Source organism: Bombina bombina, chromosome 3 (assembly GCF_027579735.1).
Source record: "Bombina bombina isolate aBomBom1 chromosome 3, aBomBom1.pri, whole genome shotgun sequence".
Classification (NCBI taxonomy): Eukaryota; Metazoa; Chordata; class Amphibia; order Anura; family Bombinatoridae; genus Bombina; species Bombina bombina.
The window spans coordinates 1,179,870,194-1,179,889,557 of NC_069501.1; the positions used below are offsets into that span (position 1 = coordinate 1,179,870,194).

At 36.0% G+C, this 19,364-nt stretch overlaps 1 protein-coding gene across 1 annotated transcript in view; it reads right to left on the reverse strand.

Moving 5' to 3' along the window:
* Positions 1-16,207, reverse strand: part of AMOTL1 (angiomotin like 1) — a 262,449-nt gene extending 246,242 nt beyond the window's left edge. Inside the window, exon 1 of the mRNA XM_053708609.1 lies at positions 16,158-16,207. The gene's annotated coding sequence lies outside the window, so the exon portion shown is untranslated. The remainder of the gene's footprint in view (positions 1-16,157) is intronic.
* Positions 16,208-19,364: the final 3,157 nt, after the last annotated feature.

The following is a 19,364-nucleotide window of genomic DNA, read 5'->3' on the forward strand; positions in this document are numbered from 1 at the left end:
CACTTTTGAAGCTTCATAAAAAGGGTATAAGGGAAGATTATGCTAACTATAGGTCAGTCAGTTTGACCTCAATTGCACGGAAATTAATGGAATCTCTTTTAAAGATAAGACTTGTGTCTTACCTTCAGGCAAACAAGACTTGTGTCTTACCTTCAGGCAAACATCTTAGAAGACAAAGGACAGCATGGTTTCAATGCTGGAAGATCATGTCAGACTAATCTTATTGATTTCTTTGACCATGTAACTAAATTAATAGCCCAAGGATCCATAGCATATCTAGATTTTAGCAAAGCATTTGACACTGTCCCACACAACAAACATATTCACAAAAAGTATTGCCTTGGAGTAGATGCTAAGATTGTTAAGTGGGTGCTGACTTAAACGTACATTAAACACTAAATAAATGCTAGATAGAATGATGCATTCACAGGAAAGATTAGTCTGAGAATAACATGTAGATCTATTTTTAAAGTTTCATTAGTAGTTTAAATATTGACAAAATAAGTGTAAACTTAGGTTTCTGTCTCTGCTGTGGACAATTAGGAACAGTTATAAATAGGTCACTAGCGTGTGCAACAGTGCAGCCAATAGCTGTGTGAAAAATAATAATGTTCTGCACTTCCATTTCTAACAATTTCAGAATGAAATTACAGGAAAAGGTAACAAAATAAATAATGAAAGTATATTGCAGAGTTATATATATATATGTGAGAAATGCAATGTGAGAAATCCTGAGAGAGTTCTACTGAAGAAAGAAAGCCGCCGGATCTACCTTATGAACTCAGTATACCCACAAGGTGTCAATGAAAATAATAACTTTTTTACATATCTCTAATAATATAAAATAATGAGACTAAAAGTATTGAATCTAGTAAATAATTTCCAATCTACTCATCAGCACCACTTGTTCACTACATTATGTTAGTGTCCTTTATCTACTTACAGTCACCCCATTCTAGCACTTACCACCACAATCACATTATATATAAATATGACATGAAACCCAAATATTTTTTTCATGATTCAGATAGAGAATACAATTTTAAAAAGGTTTCCAATTAACTTCTATTATCAAATTCGCTTCTTTCTCACGTTGTTCTTTGTTGAAGAGATATCAAGATAAGAGACATGACATGAAATAGTGCTATCATTTAGTGCTCTCTATAATGTATAACATTGTTGAATAACTGCTGCCATATAGTGCTGCAGACAAGTGCACGCTCCTGAACTTACCGTCCGGCTTTTCAACAAAGGATAAAATGAAGAAAATTTGATAGTAGTATTTTTTTAAAATTGTATGTTCTATCTAAATCAAGAAAGACAATTTTGGTTTAAAGTATGAAACCTAAACACACGAAAATGTTATGAGACTGATAATTGCACACATTAAAAATTTATATCAATGATTAAATGGAAACAAACTGCTTTCAAACACAATGTACAACCATACGACCATCATCAGTAGTACATTTTGCAGCACTGTATTAATAAATTATATAATAATAATATAGCGGCCATATGTTGTTTTTTTCCTTGATCGTGTATATTTGACTCCAGTAAATGTCTGTGACGTTCTTTGTGAAAATGTTCTTGAAAGGCCATATGCTTCGTATAGTTTTGTGCATGTTTAATACTGTACATCATCAGGCCTGGACTGAGTATAGGGCATACAGGGCATTTGCCCAGTGGGCTGGGCGAGTTAAGGGCCTTAGCCTTGCCTGGTTGGCAGCATTATTATTTGTGCATGATGCCCTGCCTCTCACTACCTTGCTGTGTCTGTGAGCCAGGTTAGGGCCGGTCTCTCCCCCTGCCCCATTTCTGTGAGCTGGCACAGGGCCGTGTTCTATCCCCAAGATTACATCAAAATGACTGGCTCTGTAAGCTACTAAATTAGTCCCTGCAGAGCTGTACCCACTAATGGATTCTTATTCAGTGCAGGGTTAGTCTGTGACAACTTCAGACAGTTTCACACCTATGTAGCTAAGGAGTATGAATGGATTATTATAATAGCACTGTTCTTGGGATATGCATGTGTTTTGTCAATTGGGGGGGGCGATTTATCATGTGTCTGGCGGACATGATCCGCTGTAGTGATCATGTCCGCCAGACATTGATAATTGCCGACAGCATACAATGTCGGCATTTATAATTACACAAGCATTCGACGGCTAGCAGGGGGTGTCAATCAACCCGATCATATGCGATTGAGGCGGCGGACGAGAGGTGGCGGACGAGTCTTAAGACCGCTGCTGCTTAACTTATGTTTCTGGCGAGCCTGAAGGCTCACACGGAAACAGCTGCATATAGCAGCATTCGGGGCATAATAAATCGGCCCCCTAGTGTCTATCTGTTGTCTGTCCTTTAGTATATGCTTGCATACTGCCCCTGTGTGTTACATGTCTATCTGTAATTTTGGGTTTACATGTGTTCTGCCTCCTGGGCAGGGGCATAATACAGGGGTCTCAGATCTTTTAAATGAGAAAGGAATCACACATCTTGGGGCCCCTTCTGGCCCTTAAGTAAGCAGTAGCATTTCTAAAGGGAATGCCTCTTGATGTTTGTGGGTGCCTGTTTTTGCCTGATTGTTGACGTCTGGGGTGCTTTGTGTGTGCATGTGGGTGCCTGTGGATGTCAGTGTGTGTTATTTCTCTATGAGGGAGTAGCTTACTTATAATGACAAGTGCCTGTTATTTCTGAGTGACTAAGCAAGAAGTGGTTATTTTTTATTTCAATGTGAACTCTAATAGTTTCTTTTTTTGTTTTATTTTTTTTATTAGTTTCAACTCCTATACAGAGACAGAAGGTTGTTACAATATTTAAATCTTTTTGTGAATCAAACAAGTATATTATACTTGTCATTTTTTTAGGTTTGGTAAATAAAAAAGCTGCTCTGCCTTAAAATGCCTGGCCGTTTTTCTGGTCTCAGTCTGGCCCTGTATTTCATATAATAGCTGTTTCACTTATTCATCCCGTAGCTTTAAAAAAGCCAAATATCACCCAAGCTTGCATATAGGGGTCGATTTATCAAAGGCATTGCCCCCCTACAACTGTAGGTTCTCCCAAGAGAACATGCAGTCCGTATTTATCAAGCAGCAGTCATCAGACCGCTGCTTCCCTAACTCTTTTCCACCTCTTAGGTGGAGAATTTCAATCTCCCTGGTCTCCTCCAACCAGGTAGATTGACAGCTCCTGCCCGCGCATGATTGGCTGTGCGCGGGAGGGGGGGTGTTACCCCAGCTGGAGTTTTTTTCTTTATATCTAAAAATAAGCAGCATTTGATTCTCTCTTTGGATACCAATGAGATATTATTTTTAAAGTGATGTGCAGCTCATGTGTAAAACAGGCAGCGGTCTCCTGTTGCTTACGTTGCATTAGATATTGCTATGTTTGGGGCATTTCTATGGATGCATATACACAGCAATGTTCAAACATAAAGGAGCTTGATAAATGATTTCATTCATTGCTTCAGTCATTGGTTATTGTAGTTATATTTGTACTAAAAAAGGCTATCAGACCTTATGCTCATCTGCTAAACATCTGTCTCATTGCACTTTAAGGATTTATTAGAAACCTTAAAAGAGAAATAAAAGCATTTTGGATGAAAATCCCACTTTGTTTTCCAAAGCTCTGTTACTTTATATAGCCAGCTGCTTTTTTCACCCTTATGAAGTAATCTCTTGTTGGATTAGTTCCACAGAGACCATAATTGTGCAGTGCACAGTATCTGTTCTTCACAGAGCAAGCCAAAAAATACTAACTCAAGTTGTATTATTAAAGACAAAATCCAAAGCTAGTGAGCCAAATAGAAAAACCAGATGTGCTAAGACAATCTTGCTTTCTCCACATTGAACATTAAACCCTACTTTACTCAAGATGTTGGAATAATATGTATATTCGTCACCATGGAAAATTGTGCACCAGCCATAAGGTTGATAGAATTAGCATAGTTAGCCTGTGTTATTCTACTTTCAAAGTCTTGGTTATGGGCCATGTGGTACTTTGATATGAGTAGCTACTGTTAAACATACTTGGGAAATTAAAACAAAGCCAGAAATGGAAAAAAGACAAATGTAACACCTTATTCATTGTCATGATCACTATTACTGGTCACAGTTTTTTGATAGAACCATATCTAATAGAAACTACCCAGCATGCCTTGAAGATGATGCGTCATAACGGCATTCATTCCAATCCATTCTAATTACTATGTTATATGTATCACTGGACATTTCAGGGGGTTTTAATATTCTAACCCATTTACAATCCATTTAAACAAGGTTTTTAAATGTGTTTGCATGGGGACAATTTAATAATGGTATTTTAATTAATTTTAAAAAATGCTTTTCTTACACAAATCCTCTGGATTTTTTTGACTTTTAAAAAAAGACACTTTTGGATTGTGATCAACCAAAAAAAACAAAGTGACCAAATTTGCAGAGAACGTAAAATTTTTATTGGGAGCAGACAGGCAATAGATTGTGATTGACCCCTCTGTGGTCTATCCTTTAGCCATCATTCTATTCACATTACAATTTTTTTGTCTAGACCGAGGAAATACAGTTTATGAATGTGTTTGTTGTGTGGGACTGTGCCAAATCCTTTGCTGAACTCTATCTACTGCTTCATCCTGGTCTAACACTTTAGTTACCAAGGGGTCCATCCGATAAAAATCGTCGCCCGCAAAAGCCGGCGACGCCAATATTTGCGCGGGTTTGGTATCCTATATACGGCGTAACCTAGAAGTTATGCGCGTATATTTCTGCCGTCGCCCGTAGTTTTTTGGGCTATAGGCAGGTATACCAAACCAGCGCAGTTTGGTATCCAATATGCAGCGTAAGGACTTACGTGGCGAAAATGGAGAAAACTTACTCCATTTTCACCTCGCCACAAAAAGCAGCCGTAAGAAGCCTTACGCTGACTATTGGAGCCCCGTAACTCCCTAAACTGGCAGCTAAAATAAACCTAACACCTAACGCATGCTCAATGTCTATCTTCCTGTCAACCGCGATCTTCTAAAATAAACCTAACACCTAACGCATGCGCAATGTCTATCTCCCTGTCAACCGCTATCTGCTAAAATAAACCTAACACCTAACGCATGCGCAATGTCTATCTACCTGTCAACCGCGATCCCCCCCCCCCCCCCGAAATCCCTAATAAAGTTATTAACCCCTAAACCGCCGCTCCCGGACCCCGCCGCCATCTACATAAACTAACCCCCTACTGTGAGCCCCTAAAACCGCCGCCATCTACCTTATCTATCCCCTAATTAGAACCCCTTACACCGCTGTCATCTACCTTATCTATCCCCTAATCTGACCCCTTACACCGCCGCCACCTATATAAAAATTATTAACCCCTAATCTAATCCCCCTATACCGCCGCCAGCTATATTAATATTATTAACCCCTAATGTAAGCCCCTTACACCGCCGCCATCTCTATTAAAATGATTAACCCCTTATTTAATCTACCTACCCCGCCGCCAGCTATATTATCTATATTAACCCTAAGTATATTATAGTTAATATAGGTATTACATTATATATATTAACTATATTAACCCTAATTATATTAGGGTTAATATAGTTAATATAGTTACTATAGTATTTATATTAACTATATTAACTCTATCTAACCCTAACACCCCTAACTAAATTTATATTAAATTAATCTAATTCATTTATAAACTAAAATATTCCTATTTAAATCTAAATACTTACCTATAAAATAAACCCTAAGATAGCTACAATATAATTAATAATTACATTGTAGCTACGTTAGGGTTAATATTTATTTTACAGGTAAATTGTTAATTATTTTAACTAGGTATAATAGCTATTAAATAGTTATTAACTATTTAATATCTACCTAGTTAAAATAATTACCCAATTACCTGTAAAATAAATCCTAACCTAAGTTACAAATACACCTACACTATCAATAAATTAAATAAACTACAAACATCTATCTAAAAATACAATTAAATTAACTAAACTAAATTACAAAAAAAACAAACACTAAATTACAAAAAATAAAAAAAGATTACAAGATTTTTAAGCTAATTACACCTATTCTAAGCCCCCTAATAAAATAATAAACCCCCAAAGTAAAAAAAATGCCCTGCCCTATTCTAAATTAAACAAATTTCAAAGCTCTTTACCTTACCAGCCCTTAAAAGGGCCTTTTGTGGGGCATGCCCCAAAGAATTCAGCTCTTTTGCATACAAATACAATACCCCCCCCATTACAACCCACCACCCACATACCCCTATTCTAAAACCACCCAAACCCCCCTTAAAAAAGCCTAACACTACCCCCCTGAAGATCTCCCTACCTTGTCTTCACCACACCGGGCCGAACTCCTGATCTGATCCGGGCGATGTCTTCCTCCAAGCGGCAAAGAAGAATTCTTCCTCCGGCGATGTCTTCCTCCAAGCGGCAAAGAAGAATTCTTCCTCCGGCAATGTCTTCCTCCAAGCGGCAGCAAAGTCTTCATTCTTCCGGCGGCATCTTCAATCTTCTTTCTTCTATCAGCCAATCGGAATTAAGTTAAAAAAATCTGATTGGCTGATTGAATCAGCCAATCAGATTCAAGTTCAATCCGATTGGCTGATCCAATCAGCCAATCAGATTGAGCTTGCATTCTATTGGCTGTTCCGATCAGCCAATAGAATGCGAGCTCAATCTGAGCAACAGTTAAAGCAGTCTTTATTCCATAGTAAAATGTCACCAAACACAGAGGAGAGGGCTCAACTGTCTTACGCGTTTTAAGCCGCAGCAGGGCGCTTACTATAACAAGGTATTTGAATGTTAAGGGTTATAATGTGTGTGTGTGTATATATATATATATATATATATATATATATACTGTATGTCTAAATATGTGTATGTGGGTATATATATATATATATATATATACATATAAATAAATATATATATATGTACAATTGTACATATATGTGTATATACATTTGTATACACACACATATATACACAAATAAACACATACAGTTGTGCTCAAACGTTTGCATACCCTTGGAGAATTGGTAATATATGTACCATTTTAAAAGAAAACATGAGTGAGCAGGCAAAACACATTTATTTTAATTCTTATGGGATTCAACTGTAGGTCTTAACAGAATGGCACAATCATAAAACAAAACATGGTAACAAAAAAAAAAAAAAAATGACCCCTGTTCAAAAGTCTGCATATCTTTAGTTCTTAAAGGGACACTGTACCCAATTTTATCTTTCATGATTCAAATAGAGCATGCCATTTTAAGTAACTTTCTAATTTACTCCTATTATCAATTTTTCTTCATTTTCTTGCTATCTTTATTTGAAAAGCAAGAATGTAAGTTTAGAAGCCGAACCATTTTTGGTTCACAACCTGGGTTGTTCTTGCTGATTGGTGGATACATGCTGTCCAGGGTCTGAACCAAGAAATGGATGGCTCCTTAGCTTCTTTTTCAAATAAAGATAGCAAGAGAACGAAGAAAAATTGATAATAGAAGTAAATTAGAATGTTGGTTAAAATGACATGCTCTATCTAAATCATGAAAGAAAAAATTTGGGTTTAGTATCCCTTTAATACTGTGTATTGCCCCCTTTAGCATCAATGACAGCTTGCAGTCTTTTGTAATAGTTGTCTATGAGGCCCCGAATTCTTGCAGGTGGTATAGCTGCCCATTCGTCTTGACAAAATGCCTCCAGGTCATGCAAAGTCTTTGGTCGTCTTGCATGAACCACATGTTTGAGATCTCCCCAGAGTGGCTCAATGATATTATTCGAAACAACTAAGGACATACAACTTTACCATAGAAAAATCCTCCTTAAAAAACAGTTCATAAAAAAAATTACTTTACATGTGAAATAGAAGGTGTAAATAACAATTGGACAAATGAAGAACAAGCTACTATCCAAGTAATGCAAGATTCACTAGAAGACAATGAAGTCCCCACAGATTCAAACTGGAGAGAAATGATTTCTAATAAATCCAAATAAAATCCAAAATATACCTAAATTTAACTCTTCTAGACATATACGAAATGGTAACTAAAGAAATTTCAGAACTTCCCGTGAAACCAATACAAACAAATCAGACTAAACCAGAGACAAAAACATTACAAGAAATTCAAAAATGGGATGATGTACTAATACAAAATTCGGATAAAGGTGGCAATGTGGTTATTTGTCCGAAAGATCTTTATTTACGTGAAGTACATAAACAACTAGAAAATAAAGAATGCTACTCTAAATTACTATTTGATCCTACACAAAAATTTCAAGAACAATATAATAGAATAATAGCTGGTGCCATGAAAGCTCAAATCATAACATTTAAAGAGAGTAAATTCCTAACAGTACATGAACCCAAAACCATAACTTTTTACACTATACCTAAAATTCATAAAAATCCTTCTATACCCCCTGGGCGTCCCATTGTCTCTGGTATTACCAACCTAACCCAGAAAGCGAGCCAGTATGTTGATTATAGACTCAGGGAGTTTGTGACACAGTTGCCATCATTCGTGAGAGACACGATGGAAGTCTTGCACCATGTAGAAAATATCCAAATGAATATAAATACCATTCTAGTAACGGCAGATGTTGAAGCACAGTATAGACCATCAACTAGGTATCAAAGCTGTACAAAGCTTCCTAGAATAGTTGTCCGGAGAAGAAAAATCACATGATTATTTCATTTTGGAACTGTTGAAATTTATTTTACATCATAACTACTTTGTATTCGACCAACAATTCTATTTACAGACAAGAGGTACCGCGATGGGTACAGCATGTGCGCCAACATATGCAAATCTCTTCCTGGGTTGGTGGGAACAACAGACATTGTTCTGAGATGATAATGTACCTTTCACTAATCACATCCCTCTATGGATAAGATACATAGACGATGTGTTCTTTCTGTGAGCAGGACCGCTGGATACATTGACACAATTCTTGACTAAATTAAACAACAACAATCTGATTATAAAACTTACATATGAATGTAACATGCAAGAAGTGACATTTTTAGATTTAAAAATATCCAAAGGCGAATCTGAGATGATTCAAACAGATCTCTTCAGAAAAAAAGACTGCAACCAACAATATCCTTCACGCTACAAGTGAGCATTCACCAAATACGATTAAAACATTACCCCTGACCTCACAAAAATCCCTGACCTCACAAAAAAGTTAAGATATGCTTGTTTCTTTATTTTTCTTTAATTGGTTCTGCATCACAACATAAAAGATAATTACCTTTTGCTAATATTTTAGCATGCATGACTACTACTAAAATGAGAGTACAGTTAAAATTAAACTTTATTATTTAAATAGTGCATGCAATTTTCCAATTTAGATCTATTATCAAATGTGCTTACTTCTCTTACTATCATTTGCTGAAGAGCATACCTAGGTAGGCTCAGTAGCAGCATGGTGATTGGTGACTGAACCCATATGCTTTTTGTCATTGCTGCTCCTGAGCCAACTCTTCACCCATGGGCACAAAGTGAACAAAAAATGAATTTTATAAAAGTAAATTGGAATGTTGTCTAAAACTGCATGTGCTATCTGAATGGTGTTTAAAATTGCATGTGCTATATGAATCAAGTTTAATTTTAATTTTACTTTCCCTTTAAGGAATTTAGCAGTGTTAGTGTGACATTTACTGTCATAAAGTGCAGAGTCCTGTTATATAATCAGATTAGTAATGATAAACATGTCTTGACAAAATTATAGTTATAACATGGTTATAACATGGTCTCTTACAAAACAAATACTGATCATCTTCATACATAAATATTTAGCACAAAAAACAAACAAAAAAAACTGAGGATTATAACTTAATTTAAAGGGACATTTATGTCATGTTGCTTTTATATATATATATATATATATATATATATATATATATATATATATATATATAATATACTGTATATATGGTCTGTAGCCCCTGTTCTTCAGTGCAGCACTCTGAAAAGAGTAGAAAAAACAGATCCCAAGGCTTTGATTTGACATGGGTGGCACTGGGAACTTCAAAGGTTTCTCTGGAGTTATAGCTGTCAAATAAATGTCACAGACTATTACATCTTGTGTAAGGATATGAAAACATGTTAAACTATAGATGGGTTATTAAAGGGCCATTATAGTCAAAACAATGACTTGCTCTAATTTGTTAGAGCATGTGATTTTAAGACTAGCTACCCTGAAAGTCTATAGGCTCGATTACAAGTGGGATGTGATAAACAATATCACGACTGCGCTAACTAGCGCGCATATTACAAATTAAAATTAAACTGTTGAACGAGCACAAATAAAATTTGTGCTCAACAGATATTTAGAACAACTGAATATCTCATGTAAAGTGAAAGGGTTAAGAAAAAATCTACAACAAACACATCAAAACCACATTTTAATTAATTAAACCACATTTTAATTAAGTGTTACACTCATATATTAGATTTTTTTTTTCATAAGGGTTAAATGGGAAATGGTATGGCAAGGTATTTGACTGCAAAGATATAAATATATACACAGATAGAAAAACCTTTATCAAAAAAAGCTTAGGACCGTTTGGAGAGGGAATGGAACCAAGTATCTCATGTCATTTAGGCAATATTTACATGTCATAATACAGCTTATAATATACACACACACACATTTGAGCCCTTTTCAGTCAAATACCTTTAAATGTAATATTTTTCATTTTATTTTAATGTGTTTTACTGTGTTATAAATAGGTGTTTTTTTTAACTGCTCTATCCATTGAAGTCTATGGGAGAAGAAGTTAACATGGTTGCAATATCCGAAGTCCTGAAGTTAACGTGCATCGGACATTTGTTCTCATTCTAAAATTTTACTTTCAGCTTGTGTTAATATTTTACTTTGAGTGCAGTTAGCATGCAAGCAAAAAAAAAAAATGACTTAGTGTGGCACTTGTAATCTGGCCCTACTTGTTTAACCCTTGCTAAGGTAATAAATAGTAGAAGTGCTCTGCAAGCTCTGAGAGGAAACAGCTGGTTGTCAGATGGGCTAATCACATGATCCAGCTGTGTAACGTGCACTGCTAATTGGATCAGTATTAAAAGAATATTAAAGAGATATACAAGAGCAATAATACAATGTTCTAATGTGTAATGAGCAATTTACATTTGCTTCCATATAACTATACAGTTAGCCCTTGAAATCAGCTCAGATGCAGCAATGCACTACTGGTCCTATGATGAACACCATAAATCACCAATCACCATAAATGTTTAGTTGTCAGTGAAAATGCATTTCTGCTCTGGAGCTGACTGTGAATATGTGTTTAACCCCTTTGCAGGAGTTAAACACTCAATTATATGCAAACAATACGGCAATCACAAATGGTTTGACCCATTAGAGTATTTTATTATTGCTATTTTACTTGCTTTTAATATCATTTTAATTACAGGAATGAATATCTCAGCTATAGAGGAACATAATTTCAGTTATGTGCTTACACAAGACTTTAGTATCTGTGACATTTATTTGACAGCTATAACTCCAGAGAAGCCTTTGAGGTTCCCATCCGTTTCAAATCAAAGCCTTGGGGTCTATTCTTGTCTTTACGCCATGCTCACCACTGGCTGATACACTTAGTGGACACGGACTGCGGCAAAGCTCTGAGGACTTGTCCTAATTTTGAACAGAAATGTCAAACATGAAAAAATTATTTTGTGATGTGAATTATATGAATGCCCTAACCTTCCATACAGGGACATTAAAGGGAACTCAAAAGTAAACTTTAATGATTCAGATAGAGTATACAGGTGGAAAAACGTTTGATTTTTGAAACTTTCCTGCTTTTTATGAGAGCATATTAAGGTATGCTCAGAAGTGTACATGTATCTTGAACACTATAGCTATAGCATTGTTAAAAACATTGTTGTAAACAGAGCTGCCCATATAGGAAACTGAAAAACAGCGAGAATAGATGAGTAAATGATGTTTACAATAATATTTATACATTTCTTTTTCTTTTCTGGTATAAGGATTTTTCCCTATCAAATACAGCAATAACTAAGGAGAAATCTAAGAACTAAGGCCATTTTACATCTCAGCAGTTTACATTGACTCAATTTTGTAGCTTTGTAATTCCTAAATCTCGCCCTTTGTTTACCATTTGCATCTCCCATTGAAATCAACGGAAGCCCTAAATGATAATTAGCAAAGAATTGTTTTAGCACTGATGAACATTGACCATAATTTACGTTTATCACTACTAGACATTAAGGAGTAGATTTATCAAGCAGCGGATGCTGCTTTCTACCCCGCAAATCCCTTTGTACAGTGTCTAAAGAAAACACAATTTGCATTAGTAAAATGAAAAGTTAGCAATCTGAATCAGTCGTGAGAAGTGATATACAATCTGAATTCCATTTGAGTATAGGCATGACTGGTATGACTGGTATACTGGGCTTATTTTCTGAATAATTATTATTTGTAATCATTTTATATGTATATATAAATATACAGTATCCCACAAAAGTGTGTACACCCTTTCACATTTTTGTAAATATTTTATTATATATTTTCATGTGACAACACTGAAGAAATGACACTTTGCTACAATGTAAAGTAGTGAGTATACAGCCTGTATAACAGTGTAAATTTGCTGTCTCCTCAAAATAACTCAACACACAGCCATTAATGTCTAAATCGTTGGCAACAAAAGTGAGTACACCCCTAAGTGGAAATGTCCACTTTGGGCCCAAAGAGTCAATATTTTGTGCGGCCACCATTATTTTCCAGCGCTGCCTTAACCCTTTTGGGCATGGAATTTACCAGAGCTTCACAGGTTGCTACTGGAGTCCTCTCCTCCATGACGACATCACAGAGCTGGTGGATGTTAGAGTCCTTGCGCTCCCCCACCTTCCATTTGAGGATGCCCCACAGATGCTCTATAGGGTTTAGGTCTGGAGACATGCTTGGCCAGTCCATCACCTTTACCCTCAGCTTCTTTAGCAAGGCAGTGGTCGTCTTGGAGGTGTGTTTGGGGTCGTTATCATGTTGGAATACTGCCCTGCGGCCCAGTCTCCAAAGGGAGGGGATCATGCTCTGCTTCAGTATGTCACCGTACATTTTGGCATTCATGGTTCCCTCAATGAACTGTAGCTCCCCAGTGCCGGCAGTACTAATGCAGGCCCAGACTATGACACTCCCACCCCAACCTGGAAATGAACAATAGCATAATAGCTTGCTCTATGGCTAGTTACCACCCAAGAAGCAGTCTCTTTTTGCTCAACATGTGCCTTTCACAGAGAAGAACTTTCCTGTAACATATCAGTCTGATCCTGACTTAACAGCACAGTCCATCCCCAAAATACCAGGAAATCCTTTTCTGAACGAGAGAAACGGCAAAACCCCAGATGTACGTTTCAGCCTACTGTGGGCCTCATCAGTGAGAAGCAGCCATATCCCTCTTGGCACATTGAGCAACGGGTCCACATCTGGATTCCTGCATCATGCTTAGGGAGACTTCCCTAAGAGTCATAATTTGCATAAATAAAAAGATTGTCTAGAGAGGGATTGCCTGGTATTTCGGGGCTGGACTGTACTGTTAAGTCAGGATCAGACTGATATGCTACAGGAAAGTTCTTCTCTGTAAAGGCACATGTTGAGCAAAAACAGACTGCTTCTTGGGTGGTAACTGGGCATAGATCAAGCTATTATGCTATTGTTCGTTCCCAGGTTGAGCGCTTCTCTCTATTTATTTATGCAAATTATGACTCTTAGGGAAGTCTCCCTAAGCTTGATGCGGGAATCCAGATGTGGACCCGTTGCTCAGTGTGCCTTGAGGGAAATGTCTGCAGCTCACTGAGGAGGCCCACACTAGGTCGAAATGTACGTCTGGGGTGTTGCCATTTCTCTCGTTCAGAGAGGGATTGCCTGGTAATTCGGGGTTGGACTGACAAAGAGGATGTGTCTAGCAGTGTCATGAAATGCGTAAGTAATAGATTCTCAGGAGATAGCAGAAGCTGCTTTTGGTGAATTCAAAGGCTAAGCTACCATTAAAAGATTATTGTTTTAATAGTTATAATATTCATGGTTCTGGAGAAAAAAAAGTATGCTAATTAACTTTATTACAAAAGTCTGGTACCAGAACATGCACAATTGAGGTAATACATTTAAATCAAGTGCAAACAAATGGAAAAAAAAACTCTTTGAATGAACATTCTACTGAAAAATCGTCTTCTTTTTTATCTGTTCTCAATTAACCATGTTGCCTGTTGGAGTATATTAAATTGTTTACAAATAGCTCATTAAACCTTATTTTGTCATGTGAAATACATAGTAACACAGTAGATAAGACTGAAAAAGAAGTCCATCAATTTCAACCTATACAAATCTCAATTTAACTACAATAAAAGCTCCAGTTGATCTTAAATTAATCTTATTAAAAAGACCTTTTTAACCTCAGCAATTATATATGTGAATTCTGTTTCTAGCCAGAAATGTATCTAAGTCATCTTTAAATGTATCTAAGGTATTGACATTTACTACCTCTTTAGGTAATGAGTTCCACAATTGAATTGCTCTTACAGTGAAAAAATGTTTACATTGCTGGATATTAAATCTCCTTTCCTCCAGCCTTAAATTGTGACCTCTTGTCACAATTTTTTTTTTTAATAAACAGAGCTCCAGCCATCTCTATATATGTGCCTTGAATATATTTGTATAAAGTAATCATGTCACCTATCAAGCACCTTTATTTCTAGAGAAAACTGACCCAAACTTGGCTAAAGTCTCTTGATAGCTTAAATTCTCTATTCCCCTTATTAGTTTTGTGACCCTTCTCAGAACTTTTTCTAAGTCTCGCCAGAAACAGTAGTTATGAATCAGCAGTCTAAAGACCGCTGCTCCATAACTGGTACGCTGCCTCTGAGGCTGCGGTCTTCAATCCACCCGATCCTATATGATTGCGCTGATTGACACCCCCTGCTAGCGGCCAATTGGCCGCAAATCTGCAGGTGGCGGCATTGCACTTGCAGTTCACAAGAACTGCTTGTGCAATGATAAATGCCGAAAGCATATGCTGTTGGCATTTATCGATGTGCGGCGGACATGATACGCTACATCGTATTATGTCTGTCCGCACATTAGTAAATTGGCCCCTATGTATACAAAAATATTACGAGTTGTATAAAATTATCTTTAGGTTGCATGCATAAGCTGTATTATGACATGTAAATATTGTGTAAATGGCATAAAATGACCCTCTCCAAGCTGTCCCATTTAACAGATGTAAATATACAAATATTCTGTAATACAAACTTTTTTCAGTCTCAAGCAGTTTGGATTACTGGTTTTGTACCTGTATTTCCTTCGAGAATTCATAAGACTATTATTTCTGTATCTATTTCCTGTATAAATAATCCTTAGTAGCTATGCCGATATGCATGTAGATATTAGCTAATAGTGAAGGAACTCTACACAACCTATAAAAACTATAGGAAGAGAAATTTGCATAAATAAAAAGAGAGAAGCGTTCAACCTGGGAACGAACAATAGCTTGTTCTATGGCTAGTTACCACCCAAGAAGCAGCCTCTTTTTGCTCAACATGTGTCTTTCACAGAGAAGAACTTTCCTGTAGCATATCAGTCTGATCCTGACTTCACAGTACAGTCCAGCCCCGAAATACCAGGCAATCCCTCTCTGAACAAGAGAAATGGCAAAACCCCAGACGTACGTTTGGGCCTAGTGTGGGCCTCGTCAGTGAGGTGCAGCCATATTTCCCTAGGCACACTGAGCAATGAGTCCATGTCTGGATTCCCACATCACGCTTAGGGAGACTTCCCTAAGAGCCATAATTTGCATCAATAATAAGAGAGAAGCGCTCAACCTGGGAACAAACAGTAGCATAATAGCTTATTCTATGGCTAGTTACCACCCAAGAAGCAGCCTCTTTTTTGCTCAACATGTGCCTTTCAGAGAGAATACCTTTCTTGTAGCATATCAGTCTGATCCTGACTTAACAGTACAGTCCAACCCCGAAGGTTGAAGTTTAAACATGAGTGGTTATTTGTATACCTGTGCTTTTTATATACTTACAAAATAAATTTGCTATGCTATAGATATGATTGCTTTTTTAGGAATTATACAAAAGTTGCCCAATTGACATACCTCTTCTTTTACTATTGTAATTAGATGTTCCGACGAAAGCTAATTGATCATCTAAAATCCATCTGTCATCCATGGTTCTTAAGCAAAAACGGTATCTAAAAAATAAATAAATAAATCATATAACAGATGGGCAGTTTTCAGCTCAATTTTAGCTCATTATATATCTCCCAATTTATAGTCCTTTATAAATAAGGGATTTGATATTTGTTGGAAGAATAGTGAACACACTATACTGTCTTTTATTTTCTACATCCATTATCATGCAACAAGTAGTTACATACAACTTGTAATATACTCATACATCTGTAGTTACATACAACTTGTGATATACTCATACATGTAGTTACAACTTGTAATACACTCATACATCTGTAGTAACATACAAGTTGTAATATACTCAGACATCTATAGTTACATACAACTTGTAATATACTCAGCCATCTGTAGTTACATACAACTTGTAATATACTCATACATCTGTAGTTACAAACAACTTGTAATATACTCATACATCTGTAGTTACATACAACTTGTAATATACTCATACATCTGTAGTTACATACAACTTGTAATATACTCATACATCTGTAGTTACATACAAATTGTAATATACACAGACATCTGTAGTTACATATAACTTGTAATATACTCATACATCTGTAGTTACATACAACTTGTAATATACACAGACATCTGTAGTTATGTACAACTTGTAATATACTCATACATCTATAGTTACATACAATTTGTAATATACACAGACATCTGTAGTTACATACAACTTATAATATACACATACATCTGTAGTTACATACAACTTGTAATATACTCATACATCTATAGTTACAACTTGTAATATACTCAGCCATCTGTAGTTACATACAACTTGTAATATACTCATACATCTGTAGTTACATACAACTTGTAATATACTCATACATCTGTAGTTACATACAACTTGTAATATACACAGACATCTGTAGTATTAACTAAAGATGTTAATATAATATACACAGACCTCTATAGTTACATACAACTTGTAATATACTTAGACATCTATAGTTACATACAACTTGTAATATACGCAGACATCTGTAGTTACATAAAACTTGTAATGCACTCGGACATCTGTAGTTACATACAACTTGTAATATACTCATATATCTGTACTTACATACTACTTGTAATATACTCATATATCTGTAGTTACATACAACTTGTAATATACACAGACATCTGTAGTTACATACAACTTGTAATATACACAGACATCTGTAGTTACATACAACTGGTAATATACACAGACATCTATAGTTACATACAACTTGTAATATACTTAGACATCTATAGTTACATACAACTTGTAATATACACAGACATCTGTAGTTACATACAACTTGTAATATACTCATATATCTGTAGTTACATACAACTTGTAATTTACTCATACATCTGTAGTTACACATAACTTGTAATTTACTCATACATCTGTAGTTACATACAACTTGTAATCAGTGATGTGCAGTGAGGTCAGAGACTGGTGAGGCACTAGATATGATACGCCGGAGAAACACATGTACAGAGGGCCGCAAGTACCCCCAACAGGGCAGGTTTAAATGATAGCTGAACCAGTGCACAGGTGACATAATCAGGTGATGGGTGAGAGCAAGTTAGTAACCACTGAGTTACTGATCAGCTGATTACTTCACCTGTGCATTGATTCGGCTATAATGAAAACCTGGCCTGTTGGGGGTACTTGAGGACCATTGTTGAGAAACACTGCACTAAAGCAAAAGCTCATCGGAAATGTATTGATTACCTGGAGAATAAAGCACACATACTCTGCTCACTGACACCCACACACACTCTGCTAACATACACACTCACACAATTCTGTGGCACAGTGCCAGTTACTAAGCAATTAGAATGATACACAATCTCTTCTCTACTCACTACTGTATTGTAAAAATAGAAATAATTTACCATACAAGTTTTACACAAAGGACAAGTTATCAATACTGCCAACACAGCTGCTGCAATATGGTGTTCAAGAAATGCACGTGCACATCCCACTTAGGTATGCTCTTCAACAAAGGACACCAAAGGATACCAAAATAATGAAGTACATAATAATAAAAGTAAAATAGAAAGTTTATTTATTTATTTATTTATTTTTGTGTGCAATTTCTATCTGAATGATGGAAATGTAATTATGACTTTCATGTTCCTTTCAAAAACTAATTTGATTTGCTGACATGGGGCCAGTAACAGTTTATGCCAATTCTCAAAATATAAATAACTAGAAAAGTCTATTAAAATAGCATGCTCTACCTCAATCATGAAAGTTTAATTTTAAATATCTCCCTTTGACTATGTGTTTAACCAGTTACTTTACAGTGGCATTATTTCTAAAAACATTTAACTGCAATAATTACATATATTTTTTAAATGACTCATTATCTCATTTTTATTAATATAAACTTGTATAAAAGCAGCACATATTAAAAACACAATGCAACAGCTTTCAATTGATTTGTGAATTACAAGTTAACAGCAGTCTTTAAATAAATGGAGACACAGAGAAAAATAAAAATAGATACTGCATCCTCTGACTGAACAGGCATAACATATATGGGGTTTGCACCTAATTAAATAAAATAACCATGAAAAAGGGAGGCTTAGCAATATTCAATGTCAAAAACTTTAATGTAAATAATGTGGACACTGTACACTTAACTTCAAACTCTGGGTTTTAAATTATGGATTTTAATTTGAATTGATCCTTTGACTTCCTATCAGTATTGGGTTATGCTCACTTACTGTCCCCCCCCCCCCCCCTGTTAATGAGCTGTATCTGAACACAATTTGTGAATCACAAGATATGTAAAATACTACTTTACTCTTCTACTTGGTGTCATCTGTTCTTAGGTTACCTCAGCTTCCAGTTGTGTCACATGACCCTGCTCACTGCATCCTCCTTCTGATTAATCTATATATCTATCACTTGCCAGGAGGCATCAAGAGGGGTGCCTCCTATTGGTCCCAATTTTTGCTGCTAATATATTGACAGAACACAGGTGGTGCTGCAGCACAGCTTTTTCTTTGACCCATGTACTGCAATGGAGAGAAGCGTTCCTGTACCTGCCTCTCCATAGCATTACATGGGGGGGGGGAATTATTATTTTTTTGGACTTTTTTAAATGTAAT